The sequence below is a fragment of the Pan troglodytes genome, chromosome 3 (assembly GCF_028858775.2).
Source record: "Pan troglodytes isolate AG18354 chromosome 3, NHGRI_mPanTro3-v2.0_pri, whole genome shotgun sequence".
Taxonomy (NCBI): domain Eukaryota; kingdom Metazoa; phylum Chordata; class Mammalia; order Primates; family Hominidae; genus Pan; species Pan troglodytes.
Genome location: NC_072401.2, coordinates 188,451,140 through 188,478,510, shown reverse-complemented (window position 1 = coordinate 188,478,510; position 27,371 = coordinate 188,451,140). Strand labels below are relative to the sequence as shown.

The following is a 27,371-nucleotide window of genomic DNA, read 5'->3' as shown; positions in this document are numbered from 1 at the left end:
GCATTCCTTGATGTGACAGTTGGCCAGCCTGAGCCTGTGGTTTTCACTGAGAGTAACTGTGCTGCTCCTGCATGGAAGGGCTTCCCTGACTTGCCGACAGCAGTGGTGCTCTTATCACTCTCTGGCCTGTGAATGATCCAGCTCCTGATCCTCATCCTGAAGATCTGAATTCTAAGTCAATTCTGGTACCAAACAGAAAGCTGTATGCTTGTGCTTTATTTGTGGAATCGATCCTAGGAAACAGGTAAGGAAGAGCACAGAAAGGAAAATAGGAACAAGGAAAAAGCTAACACAGGGATGCAGTCTTCAGCTGGTTACAGCTGATGCCAGTTGGGCCTTAACAGCTGACATCTTAGAGGAGCTGTGTGTCCTGCACTTGAGGCACAGAAAGCAGACCTTTAGCCACTGACTCCATCTCCCCAGTTAGACATACTTGAATGCAAATACCCCAGGCTCTGGTGTCAGAAAGACTCCAAGGAAGAAAGTGAGATATACGCAGTGCAGTGAGGCCAAATTGCTGCAGAGAACCTATGTAAAGCTCATTGCAGCAACAGCGGTTAGAGCAAATGATGGGCTAAAAGGATAGGAAGTCAAACGCAAGAGATGTCCTATGCAGATGGCTCCAATGCCATTTTGTCCTGCATACAGATTGAATTATAATTCACTGAGGTAGAAAAAGACTGTGTGAGAAGCAGGTTTTAGGGAGAAAAATAAGAGTTGGATTTTGGACTTGTTACACTTGAGATGAATGTTAGGCAACCAAACATAAAGGTAAGTGGGCATTGAGACCGACAAGTTCAGAGTAGAGGTCCAGGCTGGAGAAACAAATTTTGGAGTTGACTATATGGATGGTATTTAAAGACTAGCTGTGGACATCAAAGAAATGAGTGGTTTCAGGACCAAATGTTGTGACAATATAAAGAATCCAGGAAAATGAGGAAAAATCAAACAAAATAAATTGAGAAAGAGAGGTGGTGAATGAGGAAGAAAGTTGAATTGTGGAGTTCTGGAAGCTGAATGAAAAAGCGTTACAAGGAAAAGAGAAGAATCAGTTATGTCAAATGATGGATATAGGTCAAGTAAGATGAGGACTTAGAGTTGAACATTTGGATTTAGCAACATAGAGGTCACTGATGGCTCTTTCAGGAAGATTGTAAGGGTGCCGTGTGAGGTGCTAAATGCCCGATTGGAGTGGGAAGAGAAAACCGGAAAGGGAAGGGGAGATATTACTGGCAACTCCTTGAAGGAGTTTTAACTGTTCAAGGATGGTAGGGAAATAAAGCAGTAGCTGGAGGGGAACACAGTCTAGAGAGATTTGCTTGTACATTTTAAGATGCAAGAAATAATATTTCATGAGCTGATAAGGAATGAATCAACAGAGAAGAAAAGCTGATGATGCATGAGAGAGGAGAGAATTACGGGGGTTCAATGTCCTTGAGTAAACAAACAGAAGCGAGATCTATTTTCACTCTGTACAGCTACCATAACAAATGACCACAAGCTTGACAGCTTGAAACACAAATTGATGATCTCAAGGTTTCTGAAGCTCTGTAGGGATTGAGAGGACTTGGCTGATCCCTCTGCTCAGGATGCCACAAGGCCAAAATCGAGGTGTTGAGCAGTCTGAGCTCTTATGTGAAGCTCCAGGGAAGAATCCACTTGCAAACTCTCTCAGGTTGTTGGAAGATCAGTTCCTTGTGTTTGTAGGACTGAGGTCCCTGCTTCCTTGCTGGATGACAGCAAAGAGACTCCCTCAGCCTTTAAGATCTCCCACATTCCTTATCACATTGCTCCCTCTGTGATAACCAACAACAGCACATCAAGTCCTGCACGGGTATTGAATCTTGCTGACTTCTGCTGCATCTCTCTGTTTTCAGGCATAGAAAGTTTCTGCTCTAGAGGCTCATGTGATTAAATGGAGCCCACATGGATGGTCCAGGATAATCTCTCTATTTTCACGTGTAACCTTAATTACATCTGTAAGATCATTTTTTGCCATGTAACAATGTAGCCACGGGTGCCATGGATTAGGGCATGGGGGTTTTAAGGGAGACCTCTCTGCCTACCACAGGAACCACCGTATTGGTTTTAGACAGGAAGCAGAGTAGAATAGGCAGTCGCCATATACGCTACAGATGATAATGGAGCAACACAGGTGGCAGCTGATGAAGTTCTCTTACGACTGCTCCTATTTTCCCAGTGATGTCATGTCTTAGTCCATTTGGGCTACTATAACAAAATATCATAGACTGGCTTATAAACAGTAGAAACTTACTTCTCACAGTTCTAAGGACTGGGAAATCCAAGATCAAGGCATCAAAAGAGCTCATTCTCTAATTCATAGATGGCATCTCCTCACTGCATCCTCACATGGTGGAAAGAGAAAGCAGCTCCCTTCGGCCTCTTTTATAAGGGCACTAATCCTAATTATCTCCTAACAGCCCCACCTCTTAACACTATGGCAGTGAAGATTAAGTTTGAACATGTGAATTTTCTGGGGGCACAAGTACTCAGACCATAGCGTGTGGGTGGTAAGGACAGCAGATAAGTGGGGTTTGAGAAGAGAGATGGTGTGAAATGGGAGGAGGGAGAGGTGAATGGACTAAATGTAGCATTATATCCAGGCAGGATGAAGGGTTTCACTGATTTTCATGGCCAAGAGTTTAAAGAGGGACCAGTTATGGCAGGTGTTATTAAGCATCCTAGCTGCAGGAATAGAAAAGAGAGGATCAAGATAAGAAATATTGCAAACTTAGTGACTGAATGAATATGTAGGGGGAGGGAAAGGAAGAAATCCTGTCTAGGGGATGGGTAACATTTTACACAAATAAGGCACACTTCATAGAAGTAAGAATGTCTGAGGCATAGGAAAACTAGTTTGGGGGGCATTGGGGCGGTGGTAATTCAATATCGGACATACTGTGTTTGACGGAATGGTGGAGCATCGTCAGTGAAGCCAAGATGTAGGCTTGGAGCTTGGGAAAGGGATAGGACCCAGAGATGCAAACAGGGAATTCTTCGAGGAGATGGGAGCTGGAGCTATGGGAACAGATGCATTTTCTAATCACCTACATCTTAGGGTTATAATAAGATTATAGATTATATAATAATACAATAAGATTATAGATAATATAGGTAATAGAATATAGATAATACAGATAATGACAGTAGATAAATGCCCTATACATACTGCCTTGCATACAGTAAGCATTCAATAAATATTAACTCAATGTTATTTTCATTATCATTATAAAATGGTAGCACTGAAATTCAAACTTGGCTTTTTCTGACTCCAAATGCTATGTTTCTACCTATGCAACACTTAGGTTAAGGGTAAACAAGACATAAAACCCATTTCACATTTATATTATTCCTTCTCTGCTAATCTTTTTTAAAACACAACCTTTGTTTGAAGGGCAATAGAAGTTCAAGATATTACTGATAAATATGAAAGGGGCTAACCAAAATTCTGTATATTCAATCAGTACTCCATATAATGACATACGAACAAGTTGAAATAAGCAACTATCATTTCCAGCCCAATGTGTTTTGTGCTTTGTTATATTAATATATAGTCTTTGGCATGAAACTATTAGGAATGTCGATACGACATATTCAAGACTCCTAGATGTCCATTCTACAAGCCATTTGAGTTTTTTCTCAGTGACTAATACGAGGCATATTAGTAGGCAATGCCCGGGCTGAATGAGACATAAAAGTGTGCTTTCGGTGGTCATCTTAAGAAGTGTCACAGGCAGCAAAACGTTGTTTATTTCGAATTTCTCTGGCTGGGTACTAACCACTGAGCCATTATTTATCAAAGACATGAAACTGGGAATCTGTGATGCCCATGCCAGCTGTGACATCACAAGCTAAAACTCCCTGAGCCTGAGCAGCATTCTCTTGTCCTCACCCTGCGTGCAGCTGGCCTCCATCCCAACAGCAGCCCTTCTCCACGGCTGCTGCCACCCGCTTCACAGGCCCTGCTCTCCTTCTGCAGAGACGCCCACCAGCCCCCGATTCCGTAAACACTCACAACAGCTTCTGTACTCATGTGTCTTTTCCCCCAGCTCCATTAGGGGCAGGTGCAGCCTGCTTGCCTGATGTCCATCTTTTAGTTTAACACAGAGGTATTGTTTCAGACTTGCTAATGTATGGGGAACACATGCAGTTCAATACATTTGCCAAACAGATTACAGCTTGCTTCATTTTGGTGTGTGTGTGTATATAATTTTTTTTTCAAATACTGACCCACTTGCACTCTCGAATTTCTATTTTTGGCTTCAGTTTTTTTATAATGGTATGAGAAAATCTTACTACTCATCTGTAAGCATTTCAGAGCCCATGTGTAAGCAGTGTTACCATAGACCATTGCCAGATGACGGGCAGAGGCTTCCTCGGGCACCAGGAGGACAGTGCGGCCTCTAGCAACTCCCTGCATAGGCGAGTTTTAGAAAACATTTTTATTCCATTGTGCGCATTTTAGAAACTTCCTTTATCCAGGAGTGGATTTATCTTTTTATCTGTGAATGAGAAGGCGGAGGAGGTGGTGACAATGAAGAGAGCAAATGTCTAAATGACCAGCCCAGTCATTTCTAAAATTGGGTGTAAAATCTCCCAGATTCTATTAATTTTTTTTCTAAGAGGTGACTTCTTCAATGCCCTAGATTGTGTGTATGTGTGTGTCATCCTAGCCCCTGCTTTGCCAATATTCTCACATGTCTTTATCTCCTGATCCAAACCTCATTGCCAGATGAAACTAATACCATAGGGATTAAAGTGAAAATGCAAGTGAGAATCCACAATACTTTACCAAATGCATAATGATTCTCAGGCAATATATATTTATAATGCCTTATGGTTTGAAGGCAATAAAATAGATGACCATGTTTATGCCTCAGACTCGTCCTCTGAGCAGTATCCTCACTTAGAGCAGACAAGACTGAAGCTCATGAAGAAACTTGCCCAGAGTTATGTAGACAGCATCAGGTAGAATTATATATCACTGACAATATTCAACCATTCTGAGCTGCAATTTCATATAGTTCCACCTGGTAAGGATCCAGAGCTCTCATATTTCCATGCTTGGATTCTTACTATATGTTATCTTTTAAATGCCATAATAAAGGTAATGATTAGATCATTGCTATAAAGCACTTAAAAATAATATTTCTGGCAACTTGTTACCTGCCTCAGCCTTAAAATGAACTTGATTACATGGCCATAAGTTAAAAAGCTTTACACACTAGCCAAGGTAAACAGTGAGGGACAAGGAGGTAAAACAAAACATTATAGAAGTATGTAGGCTTCATTAAACAGCACAAAATTCTGAGTTTCAGTACGATGGAAGCAGAAATTTCATGAGTCACTCTCTCAAAGAAATAACAGCAAAATAATGGAACTGAAGCCCCCAGATCTGTGAGTGGAATGTTTGTTTTGTGCAGGAAAAAAAGGTAGTTACCGAGTTTCTAAAAATTGGGTTTATTAATTCTTTTTATATGAGTCTTTCACTATATGCCCTTTACAACTTTAGTAGTTTAAAACAATTATTTTTACTTAAATTCCTGAGATATTTCATTGTTCTATGACTGTATTACTATAATCCTTTGTTTATCATTCATGTATCAACTTGATAAATAGGAACACACACATACACACACTGGAAAAAGTGCTTACAATTTGTAAATGAGAAACATAAATCTGGTAATACAGCCTAGGCTACTGTGATGATGGTTACATTTCAACTCAAATTGTATCACCACCATTTCCCAAAGTAAAAAACAGTATCTTTTTATAGACACTGCAAAATAATGGTTTTAAGTACTATAAAATGCTAAATTATAATAATAGAAGATATTACTTCACATGAACAAATAAGAGAACATTTATGACTCAATTTATTAGTTTATAACTCTTAAACAATTTAATTATTAATTTATTAATTAATTATTAGATAAAGGAGATAAAATTCAATGGGATCCTAAGGCTATTATTAAAATCACTTTGCTAATTTCGAACATGAAAGACAAAGTTAGGAAATAGCTAATCTAGCCCCACTCCCATTTTGCAGATGAGATAACTGACCATTAGAACACAGATCAAAAGGATTTTACCAGTTCAAAAGTTTACCACATTCTTTGAACTCAATTCTTATCTTCCAGCTTCCTGTATTATCAGCCTCTACCATAATCGGAATTTGTACCAACTGAATCGATAGTAATGAGCAAAACTGAATGATTGTGACTCACTTTCTCACTTTTTCTTCCTTCTTCCCCTAAAAATATAGGGAGAAAGAACCTTGGGGGAAGACTTCTGTATCTCACAGTATTGCAGCAAGAGGTCTAAAACTTCCTGTCATAAAACACGTAAGAGCGGTAGATGAAATATTAGCACCACTCTTCTGAATGAATGATTGAACTTGGAAAAAAATAAGGAAAGTAAAAAAATTTTTTAAATCTTTTAAGATCAGAAACAAAGTCAAAAGCAAGAGTCCTGGGAGGTAAACAGCATTTAAGCCAACAGTCGACCTGGGTGTGTCCACCAATTTCAGGTGACCTTGAATTTTGGTTTTATGTCTGTACAAGGTCTGAGATCCCTGCATAAAACCAGGACTCAAGAAAGCTATAGCATTAATGACAGGGTGAGACAGGTGATGGATAGAACGCCACTCGGTAAAGCTAGACGGCAGTAAACCTATACTATCCCACCTTGGTTCCAAGAGGAAAGAAAGAATATCCCCTCAAAGTACACAGCCAGAGAATTCAGATGGGTCTGAGAATTTATGTGGGCTTGGAGCCTGAAGTATTATTAATATTGAATCCCCAAAGACCACAAGTTAATTTCAATTTTGATTGAACAATACACACATACAGAAAGGGGCACAAAATAATAGCGAACAAGTTGATGAATTTTCACAAACTGAATGCCCCAATATCAATAAACAAACATTAGCAACATACTGGAAGCCCTTTGGGTAGCCCCTTCTAACCACTCTACTCCTTAAAGGGGAACCAGTATCCTGATTTTGCACAACAAAGGTTTTATTTTTGCTAGTTTAAGAACTTGATCTCAATGAAGTCGTGCAATATTTACTCTCTTGCATCTGGCTTCTTTCTCAACATTACATTCGTTTAATTCATCCAAATTCCTGTGTGTAGTAGATGCTCTTTCATTCTCATTGCTATACAGTCTTCTACTGAGTATTTGTACCATCATTTCTCTGACTGCCCTCGTTGTTGCTGGGTCTTGGCCAGCTTCCAGCGCAGGGCTATTGTGATCTCGGCAGCCATGACTTGGGTAAGCATATGTGTGCCTATCTGTCTCTTCCACTTTCAAGAGAGACTGCTGGGTCATAGGAGATGCATATGCAGCTTTGCTAGTTGGTTATCATCTGTCTCATTTTACCACTTCTGGTAATCAACCGATATTTTAAATTTAAACAGTAATCCTGCTTGACAGTGCATCCAGATATCTGGCAGAAGCAAATCAAATTCTTCCTAGAGAAACATGCTCTCAACTCAAGCAAATAATCAGAAGAAATCTTGTATAACTATTTTTATATCAAAGTATTTTATAAGGCAAAAAGCATTTTCAGAGACAAGGAGGATCTCTTTATTATGCCAGAAGCACTGGTGTGCTGGTAAACTGGTGCTCTGAAGGGTGGAGGGAAATAGCCTTGATTTGTGACACTTGCTGATTTCCGTGGTGTACCTACTACCACCAGGGGCAATTTCCAGCTTCCGACGTGAAATCTCTAGACACAGAGTTGGGAACAGACGTGCAATCAGCCCTTTCAAGCCAGCGTATGCTGGCTCCACATCACAGCTGCTGGAGACTTCAATCAACCAGCAGCCTATAGCTTCCCTCATCTACACAGCTAATAGTTCAGCTAAAAAAAAGGAAAAAAAACTACAAGAAGTGGCAAATTTGCCTTTATAGTGGGACATTTTTAATATACCACTCTCTGTGAAAGTAAAAACAAAATATCAGCAAATATATGGAAGATATCTAATGGACATAGATTCCTTCATCTAACTGAAGAATATGCATTCATTTCAGACACATTTACAAAAATTGGTCCATAAAACAAATTGCAAGGAACCATTGTAACACAAACTATGTTTTCTAACCACAATTCAATAAAGATAGAAACTAGTAACAAGCACAAAAAGGACTAAAATTCACAAGCATTTGGAAATTGAGAACTGACAGAATATCTTCTGAATGACAGCTCCCATTTCTTGAGAACAAAGTTTACTAAATTCCTCCCCTAAAAAATTTGGTTGCACTGATTTGTTTGTATTATCAGTTATAAAGTTACCGTGTGGCAGAAGCTTAATACTGATCTGCCTGTAATTTCTATATGTTCTAATGGTTCTTACTGTAGAAATTCATGTATTTAAAATATAGGAATATTTTTCCAAACCAAATGCAAATTAGCATTTTGAGCTGGGAGTCTTGACATTGTTTTTAGAAAGGAGAGTAAGAAAAGGCAAGCAACCTTAAGTAAAAGAGGCTGCTCTATCTCAGCCAACCACATGCATTTCCTCCTTCACCAACCTCCCCATTATTGTAATTTTCCCCAAGTTGTTCAGATATAGCTCTATTTTCTTTAATGTTCTTTATTCATTGTCTTACCTCCATAGACCTTCTTAAAAAATTAAACTGCAGAGTTAAGCTCTAGTCAACAGAGGTGACTCCCATCCTTAAACACTGTAAAAATGAAATTACTATTTTCTGTAAATATATCCACCTTTGTTCAATAGTTATTCAGTCACTGCAGCCTGCAAGGTCAATTATTTCCATTCCCTCATTTCCTTCACAAATATTTAATGATATAAACTATGTGTTGGATACATCTAGCTGTAAAAATACAATGGCCAGAAAGATATACACTGTCCCAGTTATCATAGAGCTTACTTCGTAGCAAAGACACCCACGATGTGTATTTACTCTTTGATCCCATTTTCTGACATGCAGCTCCTAAAATTCTTAGAATCTCCAAAGTGATGTGAGGGCTGGCAGCCCCCAGGTAGCTTCAGGATGGGGCTGGTCACCAGAAAGACCACAGCCTGATTAGAGGGGGGGACTTTCAGCCCCACACCCCAATCTCCAGGGAGGGGAGAGGGGCCCAAGGTAGATCACCAATGGCCAATGATTTAATCTGTCATGCCTACTCAATGAAGTCTCCACAAAACCACCGAAAGGACAGGGTTCAGGGAGCTCCCAGATAGCTGAATAACACGGAGATTCCTGGAGAGTAACAGGCCAGTGTGGGTGGGGGGCACGAACGCTCCAGCCCCTTTCCCCATACCGCGTTCTATGCATCTTTTCATCTGTATTCTTTGTAATATCCTTTATAGTAACCAGTAAACGTATTTCCCTGCGTTCTGTGAGCAGCCCTAGCAAATTAATTGCACCAGAGGATGGGGTCATGGGAACTCTGATTTATAGCCAGGGTGGGGGGCTGGGGGGCTCAGAAGTACAGGGAAAACCACTTGCACTTGCTGATTGGCGTCTGAAGTCAGGGGCGGTCTTGTGGCACGGAGCCTTCACTTTATGGGGTCTGAGGCTGTCTCCAGGTGGACAGCATTGGAACTGAGTTGAATCAGGGGACACTTAGCAGATGTCTGCCACTTCATGTGTGGGGAGACACCCTTTCGTGTGTGGGAGACACCCTTTCGTGTGTGGGGAGATACCCTTTCGTGTGTGGGAGAAACCCTTTCGTGTGTGGGGAGACACCCTTTCGTGTGTGGGGAGACACCCTTTCGTGTGTGGGGAGAAACACTTTCGTGTGTGGGAGAAACACTTTCGTGTGTTGGGAGACACCCTTTCGTGTGTGGGGAGACACCCTTTCGTGTGTGGGAGACACTCTTTCGTGTGTGGGGAGACACCCTTTCGTGTGTGGGAGAAACACTTTCGTGTGTGGGGAGACACCCTTTCGTGTGTGGGGAGACACCCTTTCGTGTGTGGGAGACACCCTTTCGTGTGTGGGAGACACTCTTTCATGTGTGGGGAGACACCCTTTCGTGTGTGGGAGAAACACTTTCGTGTGTGGGAGACACCCTTTCGTGTGTGGGAGACACTCTCACACATTTAGTCTCATAAGTCTTCTGTGTTGATGATTGTTGTTGAATAACAGGATAGAAAAAGCGCTTTGAGTTTTAGTGTGTTTTTTTTCCCACATAACATTTTATACATGTGTTAAGTAAATTCAACTCAATGTGACAAATCTGTTCATAAATTTTACTTCTTTTCATGAAAAATTACAATATAGGAAAATGGCACATGCCCAAATCTGTATTTACCAAAAATGAACAAACTGCCTTTGTATAGGAATAACTGATAGCCTTTTGGTTTCATAATCTATAATCACACTGAATAAAGCTGGAAATCTTTACTTGCTCAGCACAAATGGAGAAAAGGGCCTAACTTTAAAGAACATACAGCAGGCTTTTGAAATATGATCAACGCACTTTATAACTAAAAATGAAGCACCCAGGGAAACAGATGACTCATTCTACTCAAAAGTGTATTTTTGTGCCCTTGTGACAGTTGTTATATGGTGATACAATCTTCCCTTGAGAGAACTAGGAGGGTTTTTCCCCCACCCAAAGAGAAAAATCAATTTGCACATACTGGTTATTCAACTGTGACCTATTTGTATAGCATAATTCCCAAGATACTCAATTCACAAATGGGCCCACTTGTTGGATTTGCTGGTTGGAGCCAGTCTTTTAAAAGTTGAAGAAGGAAATCCTCTCGGGGTGTGTATAAAAGGAAGAGAGACAGAATCTAATCCTTCATGGCACACTGGCTGCCTGCCAACTGCTGCAGAGGAATTCAGAAGCACAGAGCCTGGAAGGCAGCCCATCGGGAGGCTGCCTGATGACAGAGAGAGCATCCCATGAGCTGCTGCAGCCCCTCCATCCATGGCCCCCACAAAGCGGGGGCGGTAAGTACCAATTTCCATTTTGACTTCAAGACACCCTGCTTTAAACACTAGGAAAGAGGGAGAGAGATGAAAAATGGTTTGACTTTGCCACAGCAATATAAGCAAATGATTTATCTTAATTATTTTTAGATTGCAATATGTTGCTTCATATGTCAAATGTACATTAAAGAGCAATTAGCTTAAATGTCAGCATTAAACGATTCACTACTTAGCATTTCAAAAACAGGAGCAAAAATAATGAAAGCAAGTGTCAGTGTACGCCAATCTGAAAAGTTTCAATAACTATAGGCTCTTTTTTCTGCTTTGAATTTGGAATAAGGCTGTCTCCCATCCCATTTAGGACATAGGAACTATTAATACAAAACATGTACACCCACCCAGCCACCCACAGACACAAACACACAGGCACAGTTATAGTCACAGTCATCAATGGACTAAGGCCCACAGGCCAAATCTTGCATACCACCTGTTTTACTGTATAAAGTTTTATTGGAACATAGCCATGTCCATTCATGTACACAGTGCAAGTGCTTTCAGGCTATAATGGCAGAGTTGAATAGTTGCAACAGAGACCATATGGCCTGCACAGCTTAAAATATCTGCCATCTGGCCCTTCACAGAAAAGGTGGTTTATAAAGTGTGTATCATCCACAAGGTGAATCCTTCACAGGATGCCCAAGTGCTGCCCAGAGAGAATTACTGAAATCCGTAAAGCCCATCGCTGGAGAATTCAGCAGAATAATACTCAACGATCAAACTACCCAAGACCAGAGGAATAAACATTAGAAGGTTAGAGGAAACAGTGCCAAGCCCTGTCACAGAAGCAGAAATAGTTCCTGTTTCTATGAGCCATATCAGAAAACATTATAAACCCGAGGCATTGGGTAGCTTACTCTCAGAAGGGTGTTGCCCCAATAAGGGAAGGATTTTTTAAAAATTCACTAAATAGAATTTTAAAAAGACTAGGCATTGCAGAAGAAAATATTCATGAACTTGAAGACAGAGAAGCATAAATTCCTGAAAATAAAATCAAAATAATAATAATAGGTAAGTGAAAAAGCATTAAAGGACTGTGGCACCATATCGAAAGGCCTGATATATGTTTCCTTGAGTCCTTGAAGGAGAGGAGAGAGAAAGGGAAACAAAGCAAAAAAAAAAATGAAGAACTAATGGCCAAAATATTTCCAAATTTGATTGAGTTATAAGCAGATTTGAGAAGCTCAACAAAAACCAAGTTTAAGAAACATGGAGAAAACTATACCAAAGTCATCTGCTCTCACCATTTCTGTTTAACCTTGTCCTACAGGTTCTAGCCAGTGCAATAATGAAAAAACAAAAACAAAAACAAAAAACTAAAAAACTAAAATTTTTTTTTCAATTCCAGACAGGAAAGACAGAAGTAAAACTGTCTTTATTCACAGATGACAAAACTGTCTACATGGAAATTCAATGGAATCTACAAAAAAGCTACTGGAACTAATAAATGATGATGGTAAGGTTGCATGATACAAGATTAATATACGATAATCAACTGTATTTCTATATACTCATGATGAATAATTAGAAACTGAAATTTAACAAACAATACCACTAACAATAACCTCAAAACTATGAACTACTTTGGGATAAATACCTGTGTACTGCAAACTACAAAATACTACTGAAAGAAATTAAAGAAATAAAAGGAGTGATGTGCTGTTTTATGGGTCAAAGAACTCAATACTATTATGATTTGAATTCTCCCCAAATAAAACTATAGATTCAACATCTGAGAAAAAATCCCAGTAGACTCTTTTACAGAAATTTACAAGATGATGCAAAAGTTTATATAAAAATTCAAAGGACCTACAGTAATCAAAACAAGTCTGAAAATGAAAAACAAACTTGGAAGATTTACACTACCTATTTTCAAAACTTCTTAGAAGTTACAATACCAAGGCAGTGTGCTATTGGCATCAAGATAGACAAATAGATCAATGAAAAGAATAAGATGCAAAAATAGACCCCTATATAGACAACTAATTTTTGAGAAAGGTGCAAAGGCAATTGAGTGGAGAAAGACTGGTTTTTTCAAATAAATGAGGCTGGAACAACTGAGATATTTATATTCATCAAAATAAACTTAAATCAATACATTGCACCATATAAAAAAGTTAGCTCAAAATGGATTGTAGACCTAAGTGTAAAGCCTGAAACTATAAAACTTCTGTAAAAACCTAAGAGAAAATCTCTGTGACCTTAGACTAAGCAAAAATTGCTTACACAAAACACAATAAAAACCACAAGCTGATTAATGTGACCACGTCAAAATTTAAAACTCTTACTCTTTGAACGATACCAGTAAGAAAATAAAGACAAGCTATAAACTAGAAGAAAATACTTCTAAAGTATATAACTGATAAAGACTTGCATCCAGAACGTATAAAGAATTCTCAAAAAACAGTAAGAAAGCAAACAGTAACAAATTGGCCAAAAAGTTTCAACAGATATTTCACCAAAGAAGATGCACAAATGACAAATAAGCACATGAATAAAAACTTAACATTTTTAGGCAGGGCGCGGTGGCTCATGCCTGTAATCCCAGCACTTAGGGAGGCCAAGGCTGGTGGATCACGAGGTCAGGAGATTGAGAGCATCCTGGCTAACATGGTGAAACCCCGTCTCTACTAAAAATACAAAAAATTAGCCGGGAGTGGTGGCGGGCACCTGTAGTCCCAGCTACTCGGGAGGCTGAGGCAGGAGAATGGCGTGAACCCGGGAGGCGGAGCTTGCAGTGAGCTGAGATCGCGCCACTGCACTCCAGCCTGGGTGACAGAGCGAGACTCTGTCTCAAAAAAAAAAAAAAAAAAAAAAAAAAAAAACACAAAACTTAACATTATTAGTAATTAGCAAAGTACAATTAAACACAGTGAGACACTGCTATACACTCACTTAAACTGATAAAATTTAAAACACTGACCATACTAAATGATGGTGAATATGCAGAAAAACTAAAACTCATACATGACTGCTGGAAATGCAAAACGGTACAACTCCTTTGGAAAACATTTTTACAGTTTCTTAAAAAGTTAAACATATGTATGCTATATGATCCAGCCACTCCTCTCCTAGATATTTACCCAAGAGAAAAAAAGCGTATGTTCTTACAGAGACTTGTACATGTTCATGGCACCTTTATTTTTATTTATTTTTATTTTTTTATTTTTTAAGAGTCAAGGTTTTGCTCTGTTGCCCAGGCTGGAGTGCAGTGGTGCAATCAAAGTTCACTACAGCTTGACCTCTTAGGCTTCAGCGATCCTTCGGCCTCAGCCCCCCAAATAGCTAGGACTACAGGCACACACCACCACGCTCAGCTAATGTTTAATACCCCAAAAAGTGGAATCAATGGATTAAGTGGATCAATGGATTAAAAGTCGTGGGGGGAGGAGAGTGACTAAAAAGAGACAAAACTTTTTACATGGGTAATGGATATGGTCAAGAGTGTTTTGAGTCTATATATATATATAGATATATATACACATGTGCATATGTATATCATAATGTATCCAATAGTACATTTTAAATATGTACAATTTAGTATAATATGTGTACTTATAGAAGGTATACCTCAATAAAGCTGCTCTAAAAAATAATATATGAAAATCTACATCACAAAAATGAATTTTACTTGGAGCTGAGCCAATTGTAATATAAATTAATTTTTTTTTTTGAGATAGAGTCTCACTCTGTCACCCAGGCTGGAGTGCAGTGGCCTGATCTCAGCTCACTGCAACCTCCACCTCCCGGGTTCAACTGATTCTCCTGCTTCAACCTCCCAAGTAGCTGGGATTACAGGTGTGCACCACTACACCCGGCTAATTTTTGTTTTTAGTAGAGACAGGGTTTAACCATGTTAGCCAGGTTGGTCTCAAACTCCTTACCTCAAGTGATCTGCCCACTTCAGCCTCCCAAAGTGCTGGGATTACAGGCGTGAGACACTGTGCCTGGCCAAATTAATATTTATTGAGCTTGTTGTTTTCCAGGCAGTTTTATATACCTTATCACAATTAATCATCATAACACATCACATGAGATAGATACTATTGTCTTCATCTGATAGAGAAGAAAACAAGGTTCAGAGTGTTTTAGTAACTTCCTTAGTGTCACACAGCTGTGTAGTAGCAGTTTGATTTTGAACACAAAAGTCAATGCATACTCTCTCAATACACTTTGCCTCACCAACAACCTCTCTTTAATAAAAACTTTTTTTCTTTCTGTAGAGATGGGAGTCTCGCTGTGTTACCCAGGCTGATGTTGAACTCCTGGCCTCAAGCGATCCACCCACTTCAGCCTCCCAAAGTGCTGGTATTAGAGGCATGAGCCACTGTGCCTGGCCAAAAACTATTAATAAATATATTAACTTACTACACATCCTAAAATGTGTAAGACTCTCAACTGATAGAAGACAAGCTTAAATTCCAACACTTATAATTCAAACCTACCTCTTAGAAATATTTATTATGATATAAAGGTCTACATGTAGCAAAATGTTAGAAATTTGCTACTAATTACAGCTATTTAGAAAGAGCTTTCTTATGAGGCAATAAGTTTGTTTCCTTCCCCTATAAGATAGTAAGTATTAAAACACAACTGGATATCCATATGCAGAAGAATGAAGTTGGACTCTCACCTCATGTCATATATAAAAATTACCTCAAAATGTACAAAACTGAAATGTAAGAGCTAAAACTATAAAACACTTACCCTGAGGGTAAATCTTCATGACCTTAGGTTTAGTAATGGATTCTTAGATATGACACCAACTTAAGCCTACTTTATAGAAATATTTATCACAATTTAAAGTTCCTACTTGTAGGCTGGCACAGTGGCTCACACCTGTAATCCCCTATTTGGGAGGCCAAGGCAGGCGGATCACTTGAGGTCAGGAGTTCGAGACCAGCCTGGCCAGCACAGCGAAACCTCGTCTCTACAAAAATACAAACATGGTGAGGGCGAGACCCCCATCTCTACAAAAAATAAATACAAAAATTAGCCAGGCATGGTGGCACACACCTATAGTCCCAGCTACTCAGGAGGCTGAGGCAGGAGAATCGCTGACCCCAGGAGACAGAAGTTGCAGTGAGCTGAGATCACGCCACTGCACTCCAGCCTGAATAATAATAATAATAATAATAATAATAATAATAAAGTTCCTACTTGTAGCAAGATATTAGAATGAAATTTGCCAATATTTACATCTATTTAGAAACAGAATGGCTGTCTCATGAGGCTATACATGAGTAGAAGATATGTTTCCCATAGGAACTGGTAAACAAATCAGAATTTTACACTATATTCCATAATGTTTGGTTTGCTGGAGCTTCGATCTAGAGGATTGATACCACCTCTTTCCACTCCTCCTTTCTCCCTTCCAATCTGCCACATCAGTTGTAGGAAAACAAACTACTGACATTTTCAGCCAAGTGAGTAGTTGCTTCCAAATTGTCATAAGTTTGCAAACCACCCTATGTGTTGGCACACTATTTTAAAGAAATGAAAGTTTCTAAGAATTTAATTAGCCTTGCCATATTGTCTAGCCTTATGGATCTCCAAACATGTCATTAGCTGAGGAGTCTACAAAGGAACAAAAAGTGTTTTGTTTCTCTGTTTCACAAAGAAAAAGAAAACAGAACATGAAAACAAAAGCTTTAGTTTCCACTCTCTACAGTTTCTTATTTAAGTATATACAAAATCAAAGACAGTTTCTTTTGAATTCAGTTCTATTATTAGAATCTCTGTCCAGGTGTCAACAATATTTTACACATATTATCACAACCAACTGGAATCCAAGGGTTCTGAGGTCTGGCAGAACCTGGACAGAGGTCTGAACCCTAGATAACATGCTATAAGGATGTCTCGCCAACTCACAGGTTAAATAAATAAAAAATGTCTAACAGGATCATCAACTTCTTTAACTTTTGGTTTATTCTAAAGTGTTGTCTTTTAATCCTGACAATGTTACTGGACATAGCTATTAGTGGCTTAATCGTGTTGAGGTCTACTGCTACAACCTCAATGTCACTTAAAATACCACATTAATCATAATAAATACTAGACGCATTTATGTTCAACAAACATGTGAGTGCACAAACAAGTTAGTATGTTTCATGGTACACACAGAAACAGAGCTAGAGTTACATAGGTATAGTTCTGGAAATACAGACGGATTCCGATATAAATATGAACACAGCTACCAGTACAAATGCTAATTTTACAGACTCTACAGATAAAGGTCAGGATTTACATATGTTTCTGAACTTGGAAGAAAATGTAAAGATCTCAAAGTTAACTTTTCACCAAATGTAAGAATTCCCTTTCTTTTCAGTATTCCTAACTTTGGCTTGAACGCTTCCAATGTCAGAGCTTGTGTTTTTTGTTTTGTTTTGTTTTGTTGGTTTTGTTTTGTTTTTGTTTTTGAGACAGTATCTCACTCTGTTGCCCAGGCTGGAGTGCAGTGGGTGATCTCAGCTCACTGAAACCTCCACCTCCTGAGGTCAAGTGATCCTCCCACCTCAGCCTCTCTAGTAGCTCAAAGCACAGGTGTGCATCACCATGCCAGACTAAGTTTTGTATTTTTTGTAGAGATGGGGTCTCACCATGTTGGCCAGGCTGGTCTTGAGCTCCTTGGCTCAAGCTATCCTCCTAAAGTGCTGGGACTGGAGGCGTAAGCCACTGCACCCAGTGAGAGTTTGTACTATTTCAAAACCACTTGTTCCTTTTTAGGACAATCAAAATTTATAGAAAGTTAATCATTATAGTTAGGTTGAAATGTGCTTCACATTTTTACCCATTGGCCTTAGATCAATCAACTGAAGCTAAAATGTCTGTTCTTTTATGGGTGAAGGAAGGAAGAGGCAGTCTAGTGGAAAGAAAAGTATAAAAAAAGAGCATGCCGTGCTGTAAACTAACCATGGGTAAATTAACTATTAATAGGTGGTGAACTAATTTGAGAAGCTGCTTCCAGAGAATAATGACAAGAAGGGCATGTTTCGTTAAGCTGGACATGCCACTTTCTGGGCTCAGGATCTCATGTATAAAATAAAATGACAAACCGGGCGTGGTGGCATGAACTGGGGTTCTAGCTCCTCAAGAGAAGACAGGTGGGAGGATAGCTTGAGGCCAGGAGGACAAGGTTACAGTGAGCTATGAGTGTACCATTACAATCCAGCCTGGGTGACAAAGCGAGACCCTCAATCTCAAAAACATAAAAAATAAAATAATTTAACTCGTCAACGGCCATAAGCTCAAATGCTTTCAAGAGGCAGAGAGGAAAATCAATGAACAAAAGATAAGAGGAAGTACTGGGGACTGTCAAACTGAGGAGCTCCTGCACCCCTAAAGACATTCCCAGCCAGCTTAAAAGTCATCCCACGGAGAACCCAAACACACACAGCCACACCATCTGGCTCTCAGGTTGCCAGTTTTCTCCCTTGGATTAGACAAGTTTTCAGCCTGTCAGGCTTCTTCTACCTGTGACATCTACAAGTTTGTGGCTAACTGACCCCTTACCATGCTGGTCTTCTCTGAGCATCCTGCTGTCTGCAGTTTACCTGCACTTTGGCTTCCATTCTGAAATGTGATGAAATGTGTATGTTATCCCTCATTTTGCCTTTATGCACTTCACCCTCCTAGCTCTCTTCTTATGGTGTGTTGTTCCCATCCTGTAGCAATTTCATTCTCATGATATAAAAAACAGAACCTGTTTTTTACAGGAATATCTGCTTGTTCTGACAAGGATTCTCAAGAGGACTCCACTTAATTCAAAGGTACAGGCTAAAATGATGATATTCCAGGCATGCTTCATGACAGTAAAGCAGGGTGAATATTTAGGGGCAGACGTATGGCTTTCAGCGTCCTGTAGGCCCCATCATGCATGTGGCATTCTAGGTTTTTTTGTTGTTGTTTTACTGGTATCACTGATATGGATAGAGACAGGGAAATACTGGGTAGAAGAGGGCAGTTCTCTGACAAAGGCCCCACCCTCAAGCCTGGAGACCCACAGCCCTAAATGGAGATAGGCATTCCTGTTTTTGTGCCCAAAAAGTTGTCTGTTGGCCCACCACGCCCCGCTATCCTGTACCCATATAAACCCCAAACCCCAGGCTTCAGAAGCAAAGGAGGAGAAGAGGAGGCAAGCAGATGAACAGTGCAGCAGAGAAAAAGAGAAGAGAAGGAATGTCTGAACAACAAGAGGAATTCAGCTGGGGGGCAGTCAGAGAGGAATTCAGCTGCCGGACAGCCAAACTCCAGGGGAAGATCACCTTCCCACTCCATCCCCCTTTCAGCTCCCCATCCATCCCACTGAGAGCCACCTCCACCACTCAATAAAACCCCTACATTCATCCTTCAAGTTCATGTGTGGTCTGATTCTTCTGGGATGCTGGACAAGAGCTTGGGATATAGAAAGCCATCACACAGGTCCTCTGCCTTTGCAGAAGGGCAGTGGGGGCACTGAGCTGGTTAACACTTAAGCCATCTGCGGAAGACAGAGCTAAAAGGGCATTGTAACACTGGGGTCTGGGGTCACAAACACACAGCCCTAGAGACTACCACGGGGCTGCAGCCCGAAGTGCTCACCCTGGCTCCTGCACCTGGCTGTCTGTGTGCTCCCTCTCCCACAAGGGGTTTGAGCTCATGGTGGTCGAATAGAGAGCCGCACCCCTGTCATCCACCCTGTGCGGGTCAGGGGAGGGCAGGGAACTCTCCTGTTTCATCACACTCAAAAACAAGATGTATAAAATTATCATCGGTCTCAAGTCTGTGATTGATATGTATATATCTGCCCATGTGTTTTTTACTATGTCTATATTTATTTGTTAAAAGTAGATGTGGTACACAACAAATGTATAGAATCTTTATTTGTTAATTAAGAAGCTGAAAAAAATTGCAGTGTGGTATGCAGCAAATAACCAACTGGACATTAGAAAATTGGATGACACAAGGTCTTCCTCTACCTCTTGGCAGATTGACCTTTCATACAAGATTTAATTACTTGGACCCTAGTTTCCTAATTTATAAACAAGAAGGATTGATTCACATCTTGCTTAGTTCATAGAATTGCTGTGAGAATACAAATTGAGATGTCATATTTACTTTCTAAAATATAAAGGATTATATAATGCAACATATCATTAACACTTAATTTACTTGGTCTTCACTTCTGAGAGGATGTGGTAGGTTATGAGAAGCCAATGCTTCTGCTGCAAAAGCAGAAAACAAATTTTTTAAATAATATTTTTATAAAGATGTCAGAGAGCTATGGAAACAACAAAGAGTAAACCAACTAAAATTCCAGAGATGAAGAACTGTTGTGAGGAGATCTGCTGATAGTCATTTTTGTTCCCTAAGGGTATTTGCTGATTCTAGCCTCAGGCTTAGTATAGGGTATGGCCCAATCAGAGATCATTATCTTGGAAAAGAAAAGCCACCAAAGCATTTAGCAGTTGTATAGAGCCAGAGGACAAATCGGAAAACTGGAAGGGAGGAGCCAGAAACACACTACTGTTTTACCTCCTGGGACGTTCGTTGAATGTTGAGGTTGCGCAGGAGGCTGTAAAGCTAAGCCTATTGTCCTCAGAAGCAGAATGGATCTCCTGCAGTTTCATAGTGTTTAAGAAACACTCATGCCAGGGGAGAGAACTGCCTCAAGGGCATGATTAGTCTCTCTTGAGATTTTTGCCATTTCTTGAAGTTTCATGGGAAAGGTGGCCTGAGAGCTGGGCTGGGAACTTTCAAAGTACAGATCTGGATCGCTTGCAGTCTTTTTGGACTAAAAAGAAGAACAACTAACAAATTCCACTCAAAATACCATGAGGACCATATTTGAAGAAGAGCAGCAAGTAAGATATAGACTGAATTTTACTAACACTGCAACCCAGTCCCAACCCAATTCAATCTGTGATTGAATTGAATTTATAATCCTCTTACTCTATTTCTATCTGCCTGCACAACAGCAGAAGATAAAGTCATCTGGAACTTCTCTAATTATTTTCTTCACAATACGCAGCATAAAATCAAAAATTACTAGGCATATGAGAACCAAGAAAATATGATCGATAATCAAGAAGAAAAAATAAGACAATTGATGCAGCCCCACAGATTATTTCAATATTGGAGTTGGCAAATACTTTTATAATAACTACGATATATATATTTTTAAAGGTGGAGATGTACACAACAGAAGTGCATAGATATATTCACCAAAAAACATGTACACTAATATCTGTAGTAGCACTACTCATAATCATTGAAACTAAAAACTACCCAAGAAATAGAAGAATGAATAGAAAAATTGTGATATATTCACACAATAAAATACATACAGCAATGAAACTTAACAATAGAAAGCTACTCATAGTAACACAGATGGATCTAATAAACGTAATGTCAAGAGAAATAATCCAGATACCAAATAATACATTTTCTGTAAATCAATTCATATAAGGTAACAAAGTCAAAATTAATCTATAATTTAGAAATAAAGATAGTGGCTACTACAGGGATGAGGAGAAAAGAAATACAAGCAGAGATCCTCAGATGCTGGTAATATATTATGTTTCTTGATGTAGGGACTGGATACTACAGTGAAAATTGTAAAATTCATCAAGCTGTATACATTTAGAATATGTGCACTTTTAAAATGAAATTCAATAGTTTTTAAAAATAAATAAATAAATATATCTGTTAAATCCTACAAAAATTCCCAAACTAAATATAGTTGTATGCCACATAAGGACTTTCAGTCAAGATGGACCACATATATGATGATGGTCTCATAAGATTATAATAGAGCTGAAAACTTCCTATTGCCTAGTGACGTGAGGCAAAGCATTATTCATGTATTTGTGGTGATGTTGGTGTCAACAAACCTACTGTGTTCCCAGTTGTATAAAATTCTAGCTCATACAATTATTATATAGTACATAACACTAGATAATAATAATAAATGACTATGTCACTGGCTTATGGGTTTACCAAAAAAACTTAACTGTGAAACAACCTCAGGCAGGCCCTTCAGGAGGTATCCAAGAAGGCACTGTTGTCATGGGAGCTGACAGCCCCATGCGTGTTATCGCCCCTGAAGCCCTCCCAGTGGGACAAGATCTGGAGGTGGAAGGCAGTGATATTCATGATTCTGACCCCATGCAGGCCTAGGCTAATGTGTGTGTTTGTGTCTTAGTTTTTAAACAAATAATTTAAAAAGTAAAAATAAAAATAGAAAATTTTAAACAGTCAAAAGCTTATCAAATAAGGATATAAAGACAAAATGCTTTTGTACAGCTGTACAGTCTATTTGTGTTTTAAGCTAAGTGTTCTTAAAAGTGTTTTAAGTGTTATCAAAAGGTTTTTTAAAAATAAAAGTATATCAAGTTTAACAAGCTGCAGTAAGCTAAGGTTAATTTATTATTGAAGAAAGAAACTGTTTTATAATTTAGTGCAGCCTAAGTGTACAGTGTTCATAAAGTCCACAGTGGTGCGTAGTCATGTCTGAGGCCTTCACCTCCACACACCACCCACGCACTGACTCACCCAGAGCCACTTCCAGTCCTGCAAGCTCCACTCGTGGTAAGCTCCCCATACAGATGTACAACTTTTTCTTTTATACTGCATTTTTACGGTATCTTTTCTACGTTTAGATATACAAATACAAACCGTTGTATTACAATTGCCTAGAGTGTAGAGTCACCTGCTGTGCAGGTGTATAGTCTAGGAGCAACAGGCTGTACCATATGGCCCAGGTGTGGAGGAGGCTGTGCCGTCTAGGTCTGTATAAGTGCACTCCATGCTGTTCACACAACGGCAAAATTGCTTGACGCTGCATTTCTCAGAACGTATCTCTGCTGTTAGGTGATGCCTGACTGTATATGTAAGTATGTAGACACAGCCTAATTACCCAGAGAATTGACTTATTACCTAAGTATTCTGTGGAAAAATTTCATCTGGAACAACTTTCCAAAGGCAACATCAGAGGTTTTAATCTACCAAAGCCAGCCATTTTTTCAAACCACAATGTCCCGCCTCCCTTCTAGTTCTTCATTATTTGATAAAAATCTCCCATGATTCTTCCTTTTCCAAAAATGTTTTCTCATGCCAAGGCATTCCTTGTTGTGCAGTAAGACACTCCTTTAAAACTGTTAAAATTTTACAGGAAATTCTAGCTCATGGCCAAATTTGTTTCAGAATGTCTAGAAGGTAAATGGCAACACAGAGATGAATTTTTCTCCAAAGTACTTGAACTTCATCATTTTGCCTGGCACTGTAATCCTCAACTAATAGCCTCTAACTGAAAATCATCCATTCGGAACACCGTGAAAGGGTTCTGTTACCCCAGTTGCAGCTGGCTTGATCTGGATCTGCAAGAACTTGTTGACACTATGTCAGAAATTCCTCCTATCAGGGATATCTAACTCTTTACGGGGTCAGCACTTACATGTATTCACTTATTTCAGGTGAACAATGTAGTTAAACCTGAAATGCTCACACACTTCAGCAATTTTCAAAGATTATTTATATATACATATGTGTGTGTATGTATACACATATATTTAGACAGTCATATGCATATTCTACTAAAACATTCATTCCAAAAAATCATGAGTGGTAGCTTTCCCATAAATACTACCATGTGCTTGTTTTTTCATAAAACACTTAATGCATTTGAAAAAGCTGCACTGTATCTTTAATTAAAAATATTAATAGACATGCTTCCACAGAAAAAGATACATGAGAATATTCTCAGACTTAATGTGTCTATGAGCTGTTTTTCATTACACTGCTTTAAAAGTCATATTTCTTAGGTCGGTAATATTTTAAGGTAAAACAAAATGTAAGTAAATGTAAGGGTGACTAGCTGCAGCACGTATTGTAGAATCTGTATTCTATTAGCAGGGTCATTGCCAGGTTCCTTTGTGATTAAAACTACTGGCCCATCTCTTTTTGTTCCAAAGCTGAGGAAGATAATTTACTAGGTCATAAATGTAAAGGTCATCAGATCTAAGACCGTACAAATGAGCAAAGGCAGCCAGAAATTCCCTCAAAACAAGCATGGCTGTGATGAGATCACAAGCACACAAGCAAGAGAAAGTGCTGGGGCCATGTTACGTATTTACAGTTTCATCATTAAATGAAAATGCTGTTTTACATCCAAATGCAGTTTTGTGCTGAAGTAGTGTAAAGAACATCTCTGTGAATACGTAATAATTAACAAACACACCGTTGTCCATCACTCAGTAACCTGTGTCGCTTGTTTTTTCCATTACAAAAACTGTAGCTTAGGAACTGAAAGCCCAAATCATAGTTCTTTGCTGTAGCTGCTATAGGGATAAGTCTGTGGCAAAATACATTCCTTAATCTGTCTCCCATTAGCAGGCTTATTAGCAGATTTTACAAACTGCAGTTATAAGCTTGTTCTCCAATTCCTTTTCTTCCTTCTGTATATGAAAGTATCATTTATCAATGTCGTCCATCTTCAAGTTTTCAAACATCAAGCTTAAAAGTCAAGCCTCATTTGAAAGAAAAGATACACATTGTAAAATCTTTCCTTATGTTTCAAAAGGATAATTTTCTTTGGAGCCAGAACAAAATGCCTATGGACTGTAGAGGAATTTTCAACACTTGATACTTCATAGAAATGGGGAAAATGCAAACTGCGAGAGTTAGGTAATTTGTTGAATGTTTGCAAACTGTCTTTGCAACATTAGAAAAACAATGTGGACAACTTTCCAGAAAATGTCCTTTGGAAACAAGTGTAAGCTTAAAAAACATATTTTTGCTACCTGGCAAAGAAAACAATAGCTTTGCCCTAATAAGTGCAGTTCCATATAAATCTCTCAGTTTCAATTAGTCACAACTGATCACAACTTACAATGTATTATCCTAGTACATCCACTACTGAGTTTGGATTATATTCCCCTACAAACTTAAAAATGCAATAAAAACTGGCCTTGATTTAGATTCTGCCTGATTCATGGAATGACAAAAACTAACCTTGAAAAATTTAATACAAATTTTAGATACGTAATTTTTTAAATATGAGGCTGAAACAAATAGTATTTTTCCCTTTTGGAACACATTCATTTGGGTTTAATTTTTTTTTTTTTTTTTAAGACAGAGTTTTACTCTTTCACCCAGGCTGGAGTGCAGTGGTGGGATCTTGGCCCACTGCAACCTCTGCCTCTCGGGTTCAAGCGATTCTCCTGCCTCGGTCTCCTGAGTAGCTGGGTTTACAGGCACACGCCACCACACCTGGCTAATTTTTATATTTTCAGTAGGGACAGGGTTTCACCATGTTGGCTAGGCTGGTCTCAAACTCCTGACCTCAGGTGATCCATCCGCCTCGGCCTCCCAAAGTGCTGGGATCAGGCCAGCCTAAATGTTATATCTTAAAATGTATTTTTAAATCCTTGAGATTGTGGAATTATCTTTGTAAGACATAATTATTTTATACAACCGAATAACCAGTGTTATAAGAAAAGTTCATTGTAAACAAGTGTAAGATATATTGACATTTATTTTTAATTTCAGACAATGGAACAATTTATACAACTTCTTCAGAGTGAGTTGTCAACTTCAAATGAATTGTGAGATTTTGCTGTTGTTGTTGTTCAAAGCGACAAGAATACAAAGTTCATGTTTAATGTTACAGTTAATGATTGATTTCTAGCCTTGACAAATAAATTCTTTTCTTCTTACTCTCTTTTCTTTGGTGTCTCTTCAACTTTGAAGTGGCTCCTTTATAAAACCAAGTGAAAATGTACGAGGCTCCCTGCAAGTACTAAGCCTCTTCTGGAAGATTTCTTTTGTTTTACATAGGACAATACATTCTTATCCCTCATTAATTCTAATAAACTAAGGCAGGTGGTTGGCCTTCTCAAAGGTCTTGCTTTAAAAATATAACAAAACCTGTGTCTACACATACCAAATCAAGTGGAGAATTAAGCTACCTTCAGTTGAACTTAACTAATAGGGGCTGCCAACCTCAATTATTTAGAGAAAAAAAAAATACTTTCTCCAATAGACGATAAGATTTGTCTTAAATTAACTGGATTGGGGGTCGGCAAACTGTGACTCACAGGCTGCAACTGGCCCACTGTCTGTTTTAATAAAGTTTTATTGGAACACATCCTTGCTCATTCATTTGCATATTGTCTAAGGCTGCCGTCCTGATACAATAGCACAGTTGAGTAGCTTTGACAGACCAAATGGCCTGCAAAGCTTCAAATGTTTACTTTCTAGACTTTTACAGAAAGTTTGCCAATTCCTGATTCTGATAAATGTCTCATTTCTTCACTTCATATTTTGCATCCACAAAAGTAGCCAAAAGCATGGAAAAAAAACCCATTGGGCAGCTTAAATTAAACATGTGTTTTGTTGAATTTCTGTGAGTCTTTATTTTAAAGAAGATGTGGATTATATTTTAATATAAGTCCTGATCAAAATGTTTTACCTCCACATCTTCTTTATATCAAAATAAGTCCTGATCAAAATGGTTAATGAAGGTATATCTACCTATTTGACTCTGGTTTTGCTAGAGCCTCAAAGGGCACATGAAAACACTCTCCCTGAAAATGGTATCTTGCTCCGTTAGAAGTATTTGTTGCTTTGATATGTGTGTTTTTTCTTTAATTGCTGCAGGGATTTGAACTGCAGGTGAATCAAAATTTAAAATTCTGAGCATTTTGCAAACTTGTCATTATGCATGCTACAGGCAAGTTAGTGGATTTAGTTATGCCAATGATTGCGAAGATACATTATTGCTGCATTATAATGCATAAACAGGTTTTATGTTCTTCTGCATAATATTAGAAACTCAAATTTATGGAGTCACAGAGCTGTTATCATCATCCAGTTTTCAAATAAGGTAGCAATTGGTGATTTATATTACACATAAAGACGTTTCCTTGTCAAGGTGCTTGCAGATTCTTGGCATATTATCTGGATAAATGATATGAGCCTTTGATGTGGTCATTAGGAATTATTTGCGTTCACGGTTTTTTAAAAAGTGTTTTTGTTGTTTTTAATCTCAGGTAACACCTATTCCTTCTGAACAAATTTTGGTTGTTGGGATTATCCACTTGAATAGTTTTTACATCAAAACCTTTAAAATCGTAATATGTACAAGAAGATCTAAGCATTGTGCAGCAACCGCATTAACTCTATAGCAAGACAGCACACCAGAAGTTGTTTAATTAGGTTTCCTAATTAAAGAACACACGTTCACCTAGGAAGAAATCTTGCCAAAAAATAATGAACTTGGATTTGATCTTATCCCTATATACAATTTTCAGAAAATACAGACGGCAAAGGAACAAGGTAAATGGCTTGATGGGACTGCAACTCCCTGTCTCCAGATTGGTGGAAACTTTACAGGGTAACCATC

The 27,371-nt window shown here is 38.8% G+C and overlaps 1 long non-coding RNA gene across 1 annotated transcript; it reads left to right on the top strand.

The window, feature by feature from the left end:
- The first annotated feature begins 10,656 nt into the window (after nucleotides 1-10,656).
- Nucleotides 10,657-19,343, top strand: LOC107974134 (uncharacterized). The gene is made up of 4 exons (XR_001716681.3): nucleotides 10,657-10,954; nucleotides 12,339-12,446; nucleotides 18,706-18,759; nucleotides 19,096-19,343. It is a non-coding gene; the product is annotated as an uncharacterized LOC107974134 (long non-coding RNA).
- Nucleotides 19,344-27,371: the final 8,028 nt, after the last annotated feature.